A 17474-nucleotide genomic window follows, 5' to 3' on the forward strand; every position below is an offset into this window, starting at 1 on the left:
CTCACAGAAACAAAAAAAAAACAACGTTGAATCTTAGCTGGCGATCCCCCAAAGGAACACAAATAACTTTCTTTAGAGAAGCCAGTCCATTCCAAAGTACTCCCAGGCATTGCTGCATAATAAACACGAAGAAGATTTCTTGGTGTGGTGGCTTGTTTGGAATGTGTGGTGATACACAGCTGTGTGCTGTCAACTCTGGGTTTAAGGTCTGTGCGGGGCTAAGAGGTGCCCCCAGAAAAGAAGGTTGTGTTTTGGTGGTTTGGTGATGACATTTGTGATGGTCACTTATCACAAAGTATTGAGATGAAAAAACTGTGCATAGCTGAGGTAAAATATAAAAATAAAAAATAAAGCACCATTGAATTACATTGACTCTATGACCTGTTTCCTCGTCTATAAAATGGGGACGTGAGTTCCCCCTTCACAGGTGTGGTAAGGATCAGTTGTGATGGTATCTGAAAATGCTTTGTAAACCAGGGAACACAGAGCACCATGCAAATAACAGGTGTCTCTTGCTTTCTTTTTAACCCCAGAAAACCACAGATTCCCAAGGGTTCTCTGCTGTGTGTCAAATTCTGAGCCATGTGTCAAATTCTGACCCAAAGAAGAAAGCAAAAGTGTTCTGTTCCACACATTGCATAGCTGTCATTCAACATTTACCAGAGATCCCACCAAAAACATTCTGACAAAACTGACATCACTCCATTTCTGAGCTGACACATAAATAGGTTGAATAATTCACCTGGAATCACACAGTAAACTGGCAGCAATTTTGGGATTATGAATCAGCCCTTTCCTCTGGCCTAGAATGTTCTGAACCACAGTGTTTCTCCAAGTACAAAAGCCACCTAGAAACCATAAAGTGCAAAGAAGTGGATCACAAGCTTTAGGATGTTTTCCCATTAATTTTTCATAAGCAATTTCTCCTCCTTCGAAATCTTTCCCTGTTTTTGTTAATTCATTGTGTGCCTGTCTCATTTCCCAAGCTTAGTGCTCTTGCCAGGTGTTTATGATGACTGTGCTAACCACAATAAATGGTGAAAGATGCCAAGAAAACTCCTCCCTATGTCCCCTTAGGAACAGCCTCATCCAGAAGCCCCCCGGGAAAGGCCTCAAAGACTTGAAGGGGACTAGCAGGAGGTAATGATGGTGGCAGGACTTAGAACCGTTTTTTGCTCTAGATTCTATATATTAGTCTCTTCCATGTCCAGCTCCTAGGCCAATGTCCTCTACATTTCTGAGCTGACATAGTAGATGCTCAGTATCTGAAGAATAAATACCAACAAATCATGGACTCAAAGAATCAGAAGAGCTGAATACAAGGACTTTGTGAAACTTTTATATGTCCTAATTCCAGAGAGGTTCACACATAAAGGAGTTCAGCAAATGTTTGTAGATTGAAAGAAACCTTTCAACCAAAGACAGGTGGAAAGCCTGCACCTTTAAAAAAGTAAAGGCACCTCTCCCTTCTTAGCTACATGGTTTAGACCACAAACTTGTCATCAACCAGCCCTAACTTCACTCCTAGTTTGGCAGTTTAACTATAAAGACCTTGAGCAAGTTACTTAAACCCTCTGAGCCTCAAGAGGGGTTACAAAATATGACTACTGGTTGATACCTACCTCAAAGGCTTATGGTAGAAAAAAAATTTTTTTTGAGACAGAGTTTCGCTCTCGTTGCCCAGGCTGGAGTGCAATGGCACGATTCGGCTCACTGCAAGCTCCACCTCTGAGGCTCAAGCAATTCTCCTGCCTCAGCCTCCCAAGCAGCTGGGACTACAGGTGCCCATCACCACGTCTGGCTAATTTTTGTATTTTTAGTAGAGACAGGGTTTCACCATGTTGGCCACACTGGTCTGGAACTCCTGACCTCAAGTGATCTGCCTGCCCAGCCTCCCAAAATGCTGGGATTACAGGCATGAGCCACCATGCCCAGCCTGGTAAAATTTAAATATAGAAGGTGTTTGGCACTTGTTGGGTGCTTCATATGTGTTAGGTCCCTTCTCTCTATTCCAGTTATTCTCATCACTAAGGAAGAAGTGTCTCTCAGGCCATGCCAGAAATCCCAGGGCAAATCCAGCCCTTCCATGGATGAAATTTCGTTGCACAGTTGTTGCAATTAAAGAACCACATACAAGGTAGTTCTTTACCATTTACTTGAAGAGAAGTGGATGCAGCAAGAAAGCTATAGGTGGCTAGGCATGGTGGCTCACGCCTGTAATCCCAGCACTTTGGGAGGCCAAGGCAGGAGGATCATTTGAGCCTAGGCAACATGGCAAGACCCCACCTCTACCAAAAAAAAAAAAAAAAGTTAGCCAGTTGGTGCGCACCTATGGTCCTGGCTACTCTGGAAGAGACTGAGGCAGGCAAATCACTTGAGCCCAGGAGGTAGAGGCTGAGCCATGTTTATGCCACTGCACTCTAACCTGGGTAATAGAGCAAGACTCTGTCTCAAAATAAATAAATAAACAAAAGAAAAAAAAGAAAGCTTTAGGTGAATAGGTAAAATGGAGAGTTGGTTTTTGTCTCAACATAGGGATGGAGTTTTTATATGTGCGAAAAAATAAAAAGAGATTGGTGCCGGTTGGCTGAGCGCGGTGGCTCACACCTGTAATCCCAGCACTTTGGGAGGCCGAGGCCGGCGGATCATGAGGTCAGGAGTTCGAGACCAGCCTGGTCAATATGGTGAAAACCCATCTCTACTAAAAATACAAAAAATTAGCCGGGCATGGTGGCAAGCGCCTATAGTCCCAGCTACTCAGGAGGCTGAGGCAGAAGAATCGCTTGAACCCAGGAGGCAGAGATTGCAGTGAGCCAAGATCACACCACTGTGTTCCAGTCTGGGCAACAGAACGAGACTTCGTCTAAAAAAAATAAATTAAAAGAGATTGGTGCTGGCCACAGTCTGGGAGTTCTGTCATACTGAACCCAGGACAGGAGCCTGGAGGTCTAAAATGTAATTAATCTGAAACCAGAGGCCAGGCTTTGGAAAAGGGACTTTATCTTGTTGGTTCGTGTTTTCCATGATTTATTTCTCTCTTCTTTTTCCTTTCATTAACTTCTTCTCTTATTTAGTAAAATTCTTTCAGAAAAGGCCAGTCTGTCTCATATTCTAAGGAGGGCCTGGGTTTTAAAGGCAGAGGAACATAACCCAAGAGAAGTGTAGACATATGATGGCAAGAATCAAAGCAGAAGAGCCCCAAGGAGAAAGGAAACAGAATTGGGAGTTCTGTAGCTTCTCTAGTCACAGAGATGGTTCTTCCATAGATTCCCTGTGCAAAAAACATGAAATCCCTAAAGGTCTTGGTTTCGGGCAGTATGTGTTTCCGGATCCCATAGTTCCCTCATGCCCTCACAGGGGAGCTAGCTCAGCCATCTGGCTGCTTCCACAAGAAGGTTCCTTCTCTAGTAACATTACCTTTAGGTAGTATAAAAGAGACTAAGTCATAATGGGGACAGAAATGAGCCTCTGGGTGGTTAACCTAACTGACCCTACTATTTCTCTTTTTTAACTACTGTAGATTTGAATAAGAAATGGTTGGCCAGGCACAGTGGCACACACCTGTAATCCCAGCACTTTAGGAGGCAAAGGCGGATCACCTGAGGTCAGGAGTTCAAGACCAGCCTGGCCAACATAGTGAAACACCATCTCTACTAAAAATACAAAAAATTAACTGGGCGTGGTGGCACATGCCTGTAATTCCGGCTACTCTGGAGGCTGAGGCGGGAGAATGGCTTAAACCCGGGAGGCGGAGGTTGCAGTGAGCCGAGATCGCGCCATTGCACTCCAGCCTGGGCAACAAGAGCGAAACTCCATCAAAAAAAAAGAAAGAAAGAAAGAAAGAAAGAAACGTTTGGTCCAGGCCAGGCGTGGTGGCTGACACCTGTAATCCCAGCACTTTGGGAGGCTGAGGTGGGCAGATCATGAGGTCAGGAGATCGAGACCATCCTGGCTAACATGGCGAAATCCCATATCCACTAAAAATACAAAACATTAGCTGGGTGTGGTGGCGGGCACCTGTAGTCCCAGCTACTCAGGAGGCTGAGGCAGGATAATGGCATGAACCTGGGAGGTGGAGCTTGCAGTGAGCTGAGATGGCACCACTGCACTCCAGCCTGGGCGAAAAGTGAGACTTCGTCTCAAAAAAATAAATAAATAAAAATAAATGGTTGGTCCGTGCAGTGGCTCACGCTCAGCACTTTGGGATGCTAAGGCAGGCGAATCACCTGAAGTCAGTAGTTTGAGACCAGCCTGGCCAGCATGGCGAAACCCCGTCTCTATTAAAAATACAAAAATTAGCCAGGCATGGTGGCGCACACCTGTAATCCCAGCTACTTGGGAGGCTGAGACAGGAGAATCGCTTAAACCTGGGAGGTGGAGGTTGTAGGGTCAAGAAAAAGAATCAATGGGAAGTGTTGAAGGAATGTTACAGGGAGTAAGGTGTTTGTATAGATGATTCAGACTGCAGTACAGAGAGTGGATTAGAAAGGGTGGAGATTCCAGACCAGATCAGTTGGGAGGTTGGTGAGAAGGGGAGGTGGTCTGGCCTAGGGTAGAGGCAGTGGGTTATGATAAGTAGATGGTTTTAGAGAGATGTAGGAGGCAAGAGGTATCGGATCTGGTGACTCTAGGGAGGCACGAGGTGAAAGGGTGGTGACAAGGCTTATGGGGAGCTGTAAGTAGAGATCAGTGAGTAAAGCATACAGGAGGAAAGGCAAGTTGGGGAAGAGGATAGTGGACAGGTTCTGTGCTGGAAGGGTTGTGTTCGAGGTGCCTTTGGAAATATCCAGGTAGATGTCTTCTCTTTGGGAAACAGTTGGATGAAAAGGCCTGGTGTTTAGGAGGGAGCTCTGAGCTGGAAATAGCCACTTCTGGTGTTACCATCAGCCCAGAGCCCAGCCAATCTAAGGAATAAGCCAAACCCTGGCCCCAGGGAAAGAAGCAGGTTCCCTGAGTCCTTCAGAATGGGTGGAAACAGGTTTGGCAGGTCAGGTTCAGGAGATCAGAGTCCAGGTGCAAATGTGCAAATAGGCAGAGCGTGGGCAGAGCCACATAAGCCACTGCCCAAGGCAGACCGGGAAGCCAAGGGGGAATGGCCTGTGCTGACCATCTCACTAGGACTAGCTAGAAAAATTGTCAGCAAGCATCCACAGAAGGTTCTGCCTCAACCCTCACTCCTTCTTCCCAGCCCTGAAAAGCAGCTGGGGTGGGGAGGGGGAGGGAAGATGGAAAGAACAGAAGGAGATGGAAAGGGACACAGCCTGAAAAAGCAAATCTGACTCATTCCTACCTCACCCTCTTGCCTCTAAGATGATGTAGTGGGTTGAATGGTGGCCCCCCAAAAGACATGCCCACCCAGAACCTGTGAATATGACCTTATTTGGAAAAAGGGTGTTTGCAGATATAATTAAGCTAAAGATCTCAAGATGAGATTATCCTGAGATTAGGATGGACCCTAAGTCTAATGACATGTGTCCTTATAAGAGACAGAAGAGGAAAGACACAGAGAAAAGGGGGCAGCCCTGTGAAGGGAGATGCAGAGATGGGACTTATGCAGCTACAAACCAAGGAGTGCCAGGGGTTGCCAGCAACCACTGGCTTGGGATGGATTGTCCCCCAGAGACTCCAGGACTAACCTTACTGACACCTTGCTTTCAAGCTTCTGGCCTGTAGAACTGTGAGAGAATGAATTGTTTGAAGCTACCCAATTTGTTGTAATTTGTTACAGGAGCCTTAGGAAACTCCTACAGATGGTATCCACCTTTCAATTTTAAGTAAACATAGAGTCATCCAGAAAACACTTAGAGCAGTATACAGTATACACAGATTAAGGGACACAGAAACAGAATAAGAGAATAAAGAGAAATACACAGAGAAAGAAGGGGACCCCCTCACCACTTTATCTAAGTCCTACTCAATCCCTTGAAACAGCTCAACATGTTTAACTCACCTTGGTTTGTCTCTCCTCCTAGCTGACATGGTTGGCTTAGTGCTAAGAGAAAAGGACACCTGGGGCCGGGCTCGGTGGCTCACGCCTGTAATCCCAGCACTTTGGGAGGCAGAGGTGGGTAGATCACGAGGTCAGGAGTTTGAGACCAGCCTGGCCAACATGGTGAAACCCCGTATCTACTAAAAATACAAAAATTAGCCAGGCGTGGTGGCAGGCACCTGTAATCCCAGCTACTCAGAAGGCTGAGGCAGGAGAATCGCTTGAACCCGGGAGATGGAGGTTGCAGTGAGCCAAGATTGTGCCACTGCACTCCAGCCTGGGCAACAGAGCGAGACTCCATCTAAAAAAAAAAAAAAGAATAAATAAATAAATAAACAGATATGCTAGTATAGAATGATGAATGTTACAAGGAGAGTAAATCAAGATCAGAGAACAAAAAGTGATGATGGTGGTAAGGGAAGGCCTTTTGCATATGCTAAGAACTGAAAAGAAACTAAAATAATGAAATTGAGTGAACACTTGGGACATCTGGAGAGCATCATTCCAGACAGAGGGAAAAAGTGCAAGTTCCCCACATCAGGAAGCAGCCTGACCTGATCATGACATGGAAAGGCCAGTGTGGAGAGCAGATGGGGTCAGGGAGGTGAATAGGGTCAGGATCCCATAGGGACCGGTGGGCCATGGTAAAAAGTTTGGATTTTATTCTAAATATAGTGGGAAGCCTTTAGAAGGTTTTAAACATGGAATAATGGAGACTTAATTTGGTTTTTGTTTTGTTTTTGAGATGGAGTTTCGCTCTGTCACCCAGTCTGAAGTACAGTGCCTAGATCTCGGCTCACTGCAACCTCCACCTCCCAGGTTCAGATGATTCTCCTCCCTCAGCCTCCTGAGTAGCTGGGATTACAGGCATGCGCCACCATATCCCCGCTAATTTTTTTTTTTTTTCAGTAGAGATGGAGTTTTACTATGTTGGCCAGGCTGGTCTCAAACTCCTGACCTCAGGTGATCCGCCCACCTCAGCCTCCCAAAGTGCTGTGATTACAGGTGTGAGCCACCGTGCCGCGCCCTGGGGTTTTGAGTGTGTGTGTGTGTGTGTGTGTGTTGTTTTTTGTTTTGTTGTTTTTTGTTTTTTTTTTTTAAGATGGAGTCTCACTCTGTTGCCCAGGCTGGAGTGCAGTGGCACCATCTCACCTCACTGCAACCTCTGCCTCTCGGGTTCAAGCCTTTCGCCTTGTTGGCCAGGCTGGTCTTGAACTCCTGACCTCAAGTGATCCACCCGCTCACTCCCAGAGTGCTGAGATTATAGGCGTCCACCACCAACCACAGCTTGATTTGTTTTTAAAAGCTCACTTGCCAGTGACGCAGTTTTAAAAAAAAAATCAGCCGGGCACAGTGCCTCACGCACTTTGGGAGGCTGACGCAGGCAGATCACCTCAGGTCAGGAGTTCAAGACCAGCCTGGCCAAAATGGTGAAACCCCATCTCTACTAAAAATACAAAATTAGCCGGGCGTGGTGGCGTGCACCTGTAATCCCAGCTGCTCAGAAGGCTGAGGCGGGAGAATCGCTTGCACCTGGGAGGCGGAGGTTACAGAGCAAAACTCCATCTCAAAAAATAAAAATTAAAATTAAAAATAAAAAAAAATCACTTGGACTGCTGTGCAGAATATGAACCCTCAGGAAGAGAAACAAGAAGGCTTGATAGGAGATTGACATAGTTCAAGGAAGAGAGAAGTAACAAAGACTTGGAGTAGAATGGTAGCTGTCATGGCCAATGGAGTTTTTTTTTTTTTTTTGAGATGGAGTTTCGCTCTTGTTGCCCAGGCTGGAGTGCAGCGGCTCAATCTCGGCTTACTGCAACCTCCACCGCACCCCCCTGCCCGCCCCCCGCCCCGGGTTCAAGTGATTCTTCTGCCTCAGCCTCCAGAGTAGCTGGGATTACAGGCATGCGCTACCACGCCTGGCTAATTTTGTGTTTAGTAGAGATGGGGTTTCTCCATGTTGGTCAGGCTGGTCTCGAACTCCCGACCTCAGGTGATCCGCCTGCCTTAGCCTCCCAAAGTACTGGGATTACAGGCGTGAGCCACTGCGCATGGCCAGAGATATATTTTTTAAGGCAGAGCCAGCAGCTCTTACTGAAGGATTGAATATAAGAGATGAAATGGGAAAACAAACTTTTTTTTTTTTTTTGAGACAAGGTCTCGCTCTGTTGCCTAGGCTGGAGTGTTGTGGCATGATCTCGGCTTACTGCGGCCTCCGCCTCCCAGGTTCAAGCAATTCTCCCATCTCAGCCTCCAGAGTAGCTGGGATTACAGGCGCACACCACCACGCCTGGCTAATTTCTGTATTTTTAGTAGAGACAGGGTTTCACCATATTGGCCAGGCTGGTCTCCAACTCCTGACCTCATGTGATCCAACCTCCTTGACCTCCCAAAGTGCTGGGATTACAGGCGTGAGCCACTGCGCCCAGCCCAAAACAAACTTGTTGGGACTCCCAGGTGCTTATAGACATCTGTTTGGAAATATTAGATAGACAACTGGATCTGGGCTCTGGAACTTAGCAGAGAGGCCTAGACTAGAGATACAAATCTGGGAGTCACCACCACATAGACAGTGGAGGAAGCTGGAGACTGGTGAGATTACCTGCCAGGAGAGGGAGTGTGGGTGGAGAAGAGGGCAGAGGCCTGAGCCCTGGGGCAAGCCAACATTGAGAGCAAAGGTTGGTTCTCTACTCTAGCTGCTCCAGGGGAACTACTGAGACAAGGCTGAGCTCCACCCCCAGAAATCCTGATTTAATTAGTTTGGAGTAGTCCATGGGTTTTAGTTTAAAAAAAAAAAGGCCAGGCACGGTGGCTCACACCTGTAATCCTAGCACTTTGGGAGGCTGAGGCAGGCGGATTGCATGAGCTCAGGAGTTTGAGACCAGCCTGGGCAATATGGTGAAACCCCGTCTCTACTAAAATATGGAAAAAAAAAAAATAGCCGGGCGTGGCAGCGTGTGCCTGTAGTCTGAGCTACTTGGGAGGAAGGAGAATTGCTTGAACCCAGGAGGCGGAGGTGCAGTGACCTGAGATGATGCCACTGCACTCCAGCCTGGTGAGAGAGTGAGACTCTGTCTCAAAAAAAAAAAAAATTTTTTTAAAAGGCTGGGCGTGGTGCCTCATACCTGTAATCCTAGCATTTTGGGAGGCCGAGGTGGGCAGATGGCCTGAGGTCGGGAGTTCAAGACCAGCCTGACCAACATGGAGAAACCCCATCTCTACTAAAAATACAAAATTAGCCAGGCGTGGTGGCACATGCCTTTAGTCCCAGCTAGTCCCAGCTAGTCCCAGCTACTTGGGAGGCTGAGACAGGACAATCGCTTGAACCCAGAAGGCAAAGGTTGCAGTGAGCCGAGATCATGCCATTGCACTCCAGCCTGGGTACCAAGAGCGAAACTCCAACTCAAAAAAAAAAAAAAAAAGTCCTCAGGTGATTCCACAGTGTAGCCAAGAATTGAGAACTATGCAGGTAGTGATCAGGAGGAGAGCCATAAAGAGAGACTAGGGAGCATTGAGGGAGGTGTGAAAAATGTCAGGGAAGTACCGGTCCCAAAAGCCAAGTGAAAAAGGGAGTGGTCCAACCGACAAACTGGAGCAAGAGTAATAAATCAACACTGGATTTGGCAAAGTGGTGGCCAATGAATACCAACTCCCCTGCCATCTTTCCTTGGTGGTTCTTGATTCTTCAGGTGCTAGGCAGCTCAAAATAAATTGGTAGGGTTGGCCCGAGATACCCAATGGTGTAGATGACTCCAAGGACACAGAGAGGGGACTCATGAATCCCCCACATCCCCTGCCAGACTGAGGAATAGAGACTAGAATTTGCTCTTTTTATCAGTTCCTTTTATCTTTATCTGTAGGTTTGTAGCTACTGCCCTTTCTATAAGAGACAGAGGGAAGTTTATTTGCACTCTTGATTTCAAAAAGGACTGAAAATGTTGGAGAGCTCAAAGCTAAACTTCGAAGTCCTAGATAAATAAATCATTGTTTATGTCTCCTTTTATCTCTGTAAATTTTTGGAGGAAAAAAGCATGAGTATTACAGAGACACTTCAAGGAGCTGCTTTTACAAAGCCAGGTCAGGACTGTATTATTAGTGGCAACTAATGCAATGTTTCACATTTAATTGCACAGATCAGAGCACTGAGCAGGGCACCTGGAGGCAGTTTGACCTTTTCGAGGCTTTGGTAAAGGACACCCAGAATCCGTCCAGCCAAACCCTGTCATTGGTTCCTTTCTGTAAGAGGAGACATAGTGTACATCTTCTGGAAGCCCTGACTCCCCCACCCTACCCCACCCCCTCCAGGCTTCTAGAACAATGAAGAAAAATCTGGACTGTGTTTTTTTTTCTTAATTTTTAAATTTTTATTTATTTATATTGAGACAAAGTCTCTCTCTGTCACCCAGGCTGGAGTGCAGTGGCGCGATCTCGGCTCCTCCCAGGCTGAAGTGCAGTGGTGCGATATCTGCTCACTGCAACCTCCACCTCCTGTGTTCAAGCAATTCTCCTGCCTCAGCCTCCCGAGTAGCTGAGATTACAGGCGTGAGCCACCTCACCTGGTCTTTTCTTTTAAATTTTGTGGGTACAAAGTAGGTATATATATTTTGGACTGTGTTCTTGAAGGGTGGAGTCCATGTTAGAAGCTAGAATTCTGGAGGCAGAAGGAGGAGAGAAGTTTCCAGCGTTTCGTAGGGCCTCCTTCCTCTGCCCTTGATCTTGGCTGGCTCCTGAAATCTGGAAATCGGGTGCCCTTGTCCTCTGCTCTATACTCACATAGAGCCTAAGTCAGACCTTTTCTAACGGGCCCTGAAGTCTCCCCATGAGGTCAGAGCAATGCTGAAGGTAAGAGTTGAACACTCTGCGGCCTTGGTGCTTCTACCTCTTCCCATTCCCCCCACCAATACAGCCCCTCAAAGGCCCCTCAGATCTGGGCTGGCATGGGGACCACTTGCTTATCATACTGACTCCCTCCAGGAGTGGCTTTCTGGCTGAAGGTTGCAGGGCTCAAGACTGACTTCTCCATCTTGGTCTAGCTTTACCCAAAGCGTCTGCAGCATCGGGCAGGCTGGGAGACTTGAGGGAGGGAGTGACTCCCGGCCAGTGGCATGTTGCTGGGATCGGATGCATTATTTATGATGCTGGTGTCAGCATGGCTCCCAGGCACTGGGGGAAATGGAAAAGGCACTTGGGCCAGTGCTGATTAAACTAAATATTTAAACAGGACTGAGGAGGCAAAACCCATTTTTCTTCAGTAAGGCAGAGAGCGTCACAAATGACTTCAAAGCTGGGCACTTGGTAAACACTTTCCAGAGCATAAGGGAAAGCTGGGGGCCCTGGTCTAGGGCTCTCCTCCAGAATCAGCTCCCAGCTTCCTCTCTGGAGCAGATCTATAGGCTTTCGGGAGACTGGAGTAGGAGTACAGGAGGGGAGATAGAGAAGCAGAAGAATGAGACTGGGAGACACCCAAACTGTCAGGCTGGCTGCATGCCTCAGGCTGCTTTTTTTTTCCCCAGGGAGCTCCATCTCCTTTTCTCTCTTTTTTTGTTTGTTTGTTTGCTTTTGTTTTTTGAGACAGAGTCTCGCTCTGTCGCCCAGGCTGGAATGCAGTGGCACTGTGTCGGCTCACTGCAACTTCCATCTCCTGGGTTCTAGCAATTCTCCTGCCTCAGCCTCCTGAGTAGCTGGGATTACAGGCGCCCACCACCATGTCTGGCTACTTTTTATATTTTTAGTAGAGACAGGGTTCCACCATGTTGGCCAGGCTGGTCTCGAACTCCTGACCTCAGGTGATCCACCCTCCTTGGCCTCCCAAAGTGCTGGGATTACAGGCGTGAGCCACCGTGCCTGGCCTTTTCTTTCTTTCTTTCTTTCTTTTTGAGACGGAGTCTCGCTCTGTTGCCCAGGCTGGAATGCAGTAGCACCCTGTTGGCTCACTGCAAGCTCCGCCTCCCAGGTTCATGCCATTCTCCTGCCTCAGCCTCCCAAGTAGCTGGGACTACAGGCGCCTGCCACCATACCTGGCTAATTTTTTTTTTTTTTTTTTTTGTATTTTTAGTAGAGATGGGGTTTCACCGTGTTAGCCAGGATGGTCTCGATCTCCTGACCTCGTGATCTGCCCACCTCGGCCTCCCAAAGTGCTAGGATTACAGGTGAGAGCCACTGCGCCCGGCTCTTTTTTTTTTTTTTTTTTGAGATGGAGTTTCGCTCTTGTTGCCCAGGCTGGAGTGCAATGGTGCAATCTCAGCTTACCACAACCTCCGCCTCCTGGGTTCAAGCAATTCTCCTGCCTCAGCCTCCCGAGTAGCTGGGATTACAGGCATGCACCACCATGCCCGGCTAATTTTTAGCAGAGATGGGGTTTCTCCATGTTGGTCAGGCTGGTCTCGAACTCCCGACCTCAGTTAATCCACCGCCTAGGCCTCCCAAATTGCTGGGATTACAGGCATGAGCCACCATGTCCGGCCTCCTTTTCTCAAAATAACTGTGCTACTGCATTTTCCTATGTTAGTTGTCACCCAGGCTGGAGTGCAGTAGCATAGATCCCGGCTCACTGCAACCTCCTCCTCCCGGGTTCAAGCGACTCTCCTGCCTCAGCCTACCGAGTAGCTAGGATTACAGGTGCCTGCCACCATGCCCAGCTAATTTTTTTGTATTTTTAGTGAAGACGGGGTTTCACCACGTTGGCCAAGCTGGTCTCAAACTCCTGACATCAAGTGATCCTCAAGCCTCAGCCTCCCAAACCATTATCCTTTTAATCAGCTCGAAGAAGGGTAGTAGGGTGTCAGGCAGCCATGAACCCATCCTCTGGTAGTGATTCTTCCCATCCCACCTGATACAGGTTCCAATCAGGAAGCTGACCTCCACCTGCTGCACACAAACACTGGGGAGACCCTTCTCAGAGAGGCTGTGAGGGAGCATGTCCCTCTATTTAGAATATCCACCACCCTCCAGATTTGAGGAAAGAGGAGATCTCAAAAGGAGATTTTCATGTAGAAAGAAACAGCTGTCATTCGGGCTGGCTTTCCCTGCTGTTTTTTTTCCCTCCCTGTGGGGTCCCTCACTTGCATCTCAACAGCAGTCACTATCCCTGGCCCCCAGGGATGTGCTTTTTCTCAGTCTCTGCATGAACAAGTGCCCTTTTCCTTCTTTCCTCTAAGAAAAGCTGAGACAGGCTGACATTTTCCAAATTAACTTTTATCAGAATTTAGGAAAGAAAAGGAAATAACTGCAGAAAATACAAATGCATCAGTTCAATTCAGTTCAACACTTATTGTGATTCTTACATCGAGCGCCATAGTCTAGGTTACCTTGATAAATGAAACGGAGTTCTGGGACTCAAGGAGTTCACCATCCAATGGAAGAGGAGAGGTAGGCATGAATAGATAACTAGTTTATTTTATTTTATTTTTTTTGAGACGGAGTCTTGCTCTGTCGCCCAGGCTGGAGTGCAATGACGCGATCTCGGCTCACTGCAAACTCCATCTCCTGCATTCAAGCGATTCCCGTACCTCAGCTTCCCGAGTAGCTGGGATTACAGGCATGCACCACAGCATCTGGCTAATTTTTGTATTTTTGGTAGAGACGGAGTTTCTCCATGTTGGTCAGGCTGGTCTCAAACTCCTGACCTCAGGTGATCCACCCGCCTCGGCCTCCCAAAGTGCTGGGATTACATGCGTGAGCCACCATGCCCGCTGATAACTAGTTTTTTGTTTTGTTTTGTTTTTCTTCTTCCTTCTTTCTTTCTTTCGTTGTTTTTTTTTTGTTTTGTTTTGTTTTTTGAGATGGAGTCTTGCTCTGTCTCCCAGGCTGGAGTGCAGTGGCACAATCTCAGCTCATTTCAGGTACTCATTTCAAAGAAGTCTCAAGTATGCATGATGCTTTTTAAGAAATTAGAGTCTATCTTTTTTTTGAGATGGAGTTTCGCTCTTGTTGCCCAGGCTGGAGGGCAATGGCGCGATCTCGGCTCACTGCAACCTCTACCTCCTGGGTTCAAGCCATTCTCCTGCCTCAGCCTCTCGAGTAGCTGGGATTACAGGCATGTGCCACCACACTCGGTTAATTTTGTATTTTTAGTAGAGACGGGGTTTCTCCATGTTGGCCAGGCTGGTTTCGAACTCCTGACCTCAGGTGATACGCCCGCCTCGGCCTCCCAAAGTGCTAGGATTACAGGTATGAGCCACCGTGCCTGGCCCAACACCCAGCCTAATTTTTTTTTTTTTTGAGATGGAGTCTCGCTCTCTCGCCCAGGCTGGAGTGCAGTGGCGCAATCTCGGCTCACTGCAAGCTCCGCTTCCAGGGTTCACGCCGTTCTCCTGCCTCAGCCTCCAGAGTAGCTGGGACTACAGGCACCCGCCACCATGCCCGGCGAATTTTTTGTATTTTTAGTGGAGACGGGTTTCACCGTGTTAGCCAGGATGGTCTCGATTTCCTGACCTCGTGATCTGCCCACCTTGGCCTCCCAAAGTGCTGGGATTACAGGCGTGAGCCACTGCGCCCGGCCCACCCAGCCTAATTTTTTAAAAATTTTTTTGTAGAGACAGGGTCTCCCTATGTTGCCCAGGCTGATCTCAAACTCCTGGCCTCAAGCAATCCTCTTGCCTCGGCCTTCCAAAGTGCTGGGATTATAGGTGTGAGCCATCATACTCAGCCTCGGAGTAGAACTTTCTTTGATTTTTTTTTTTTAAATTTTTTGAGATGGAGTCTTGCGTTGTCGCCCAGGCTGGAGGGGAGTGGCGCGATCTCGGCTCAATGCAGCTTCCACCTCCTGGGTTCAAGCAATTCTCCTGCCTCAGCCTCCCGAGTAGCTGGGACTACAGGCATGTGCCGCCACACCTGGCTAATTTTTGTATTTTTAGTAGAGATGGGGTTTCACCATGTTGGCCAGGATGGCCTCTATCTCTTGACCTCCTGATCCGCCCACCTCGGCCTCACAAAGTGCTGGAATTACAGGCATGAGCCACCACGCCTGGCCCTTTCTTTTTTCTTTTTCTTCTTCTTCTTCTTCTTCTTTTTTTTTTTTTTGGATGAGGAGTCTCTTCCATCACCCAGGTGATAGTGCAGTGGTGCCATCTGGGCGCTTATTGCAGCCTCAAACTCCTGGGCTCAAGGGATCCTCTCACCTCACTTCCCAAAGTGTTGGGATTACAGGCTTTAGCCACCACACCCTGGGGCTAGGAGTCTAGTTTTAAAAAGCCTTTTCAATAGTCCAAGTGAGAGAAAGTTTTAAGACAAGCATCTTCATAGTCTGCTCTAAATTTGCTGATGAGCTCAGATTCACTTGTATTATTCATTAATTTATCTAAGAAAGGGCAGGAAGGAATAACCAAATCCCATCTGATTCATACCTCTCCCCTTACTTCTCGGCTGTGGCCTTTATCTCTTTACCAGCTCACTGCTGCTCAGCCACACTGGTCTGATTATTCCCTAGACATGCCAGGCACACACCAGTCTCAGGGCCTTTGCAATTCTTCTTCACCCCAAACTTCCCTCACCGGCTTGACAGCTCAAATACATCTCCCACTTTGGGAGGCAGAGGTGGGAGGATTGCTTGAGCCCAGGAATTTGAGAACAGCCTGGGCAATATAGGGAGACCTCATCTCTATTAAAAAACAAACAGGTCAGGCACGGTGGCTCACACTTGTAATCCCAGCACTTTGGGAGGCCGAGGTGGGTGGATCAAGAGGTCAAGAGATCGAGACCATCTTGGCCAACATGGTGAAACCCCGTCTCTACTAAAAATACAAAAAATTAGCCGGGCGTGGTGGCGGGTGCCTGTAATCCCAGCTACTCTGGAGACTGAGGCAGAGAATTGCTTGAACCCAGGAGGCGGAGGTTGCAGTGAGCCGAGATCGCACCACTGCACTCCAGCCTCAGTGACAGAGCGAAACTCCATCTCAAAAAGAAAAAAAAAATTACCTCCTCAGTGCAGTCTTCCCTTCCCATCCTATTTAACATTGTAATATCTGCTCAACTCCCCAGCACTCTGTGTCACTCTCTCCCGCTTTATTCCTCTCCATAACACACCTGACATACCATATATTGTACTTACAATATGTTTTTCCCACTAAAATGTAAGCTCTTTGAGAAGAGGCATGTCTGTCTGTTTTATGTACTGCAGTCTCCTCAAGGGCACACCTGGCAGATAGAAGATACTTGAGAAATAAAGCCAGCGTGGTGACTCAGGCTTGTAATCCCAGCACTTTGGGAGGCTGAGGCAGGTGGTTTACCTCAGGTCAGGAGTTCGAGAACAGGGTGGCCAACGTGGCGAAACCCCATTTCTACTAAAAATGTAAAACTTAGCCAGGCATGGTGGTGTGCATCTGTAATCCCAGCTATTCGGGAGGCTGAAACAGGAGAATTGTTTGAACCTAGAAGACAGAGGTTGCAGTGAGCCAAGATTGCACCAGTGCACTACAGCCTGGGCGACAGAGCAAGACTTCGTCTCAAAAAACAAACAAACAAACAAACAAAAGAAATATTCATTGATCAAATGAATGACCCGAGCTCAAAGCTGTTTTGGAGAGAAAGTCTTCTTCATCTACTATTCTATCATAAATTTTAATTAATTAATTAATTAATTAATTAATTAATTTAGTCAGAGTCTGGTTCTGTCACCCATGCTGGAGTGCAATGGTGCGATCTCTGCTCACTGCAACCTCCCCTCCTGGATTCAAGCTATTCTCCTGTCTCAGCCTCTCAAGTAGTTGGGGTAGCTGGGACTACAGGTGTGCACCACCATGCCCGGCTAATTTTTGTATTTTTAGTAGAGATGGGGTTTCGCCATGTTGGCCAGGCTGGTCTTGAACTCCTGACCTCAGTTGATCCACCCACCTTGGCCTCCCAAAGTGCTGGGATTACAGGCATGAGCCACTGTGCCTGGCCCTCTATCATGAATTTTAATATCTTCATTGCTCCACCAGTACTTCCACCATCAAGTCCACATTCCTTAGCACAATATTCAAGGATAGCCCTTTACAATCTGTCCCCCAGTTCCCCTTCCCAGTCTCTTGTCCCAGCGCCTTTCTCCCCATGTACTCTGCCAAATCTGAGCCACCCTTAGCTCCTTCAGCAGGACGTGAGCTTTCCTTGGCCTAAGCCTTGCACCCACATTTCCACAACCTGACCTCCTTCCTTCTGCTGCTCCATTGGGTGAACCCCTCAGCATATACAAAGCCTCCTCCCCAGAGCACTAACACCCCCATTACACTACTGTATTGTACAGTAATCCCACCTTATCTTCGGAGATGCTTTCCAAGACCCCCAGTGGATGCTGAAACCAAGGATAGTACTGAACTTGATTGCTAGCAGTCAGAACACATTTCTGTTAATGTCTTCCACCCACAAATTTAATGCTTTTTCCATCTTAACTAAGCAATTATCATGCAGTGTGGCCATAATTTTTGCAGGTTGAGGTGTGACAGCAAAACCAGCATGAATTTATTTTTCCTTCTTAACAATTTCATAGCTATAATATTTGTTCTTATGG

General features: G+C 47.5%; 1 protein-coding gene across 2 annotated transcripts in view; it reads right to left on the reverse strand.

The window, feature by feature from the left end:
- MTA3 (metastasis associated 1 family member 3) overlaps positions 1-17474 on the reverse strand; it is a 289993-nt gene that overhangs the window by 219373 nt on the left and 53146 nt on the right. The window lies entirely within an intron of this gene.

This window comes from Pan paniscus, chromosome 12, assembly GCF_029289425.2.
Source record: "Pan paniscus chromosome 12, NHGRI_mPanPan1-v2.0_pri, whole genome shotgun sequence".
NCBI lineage: Eukaryota > Metazoa > Chordata > Mammalia > Primates > Hominidae > Pan > Pan paniscus.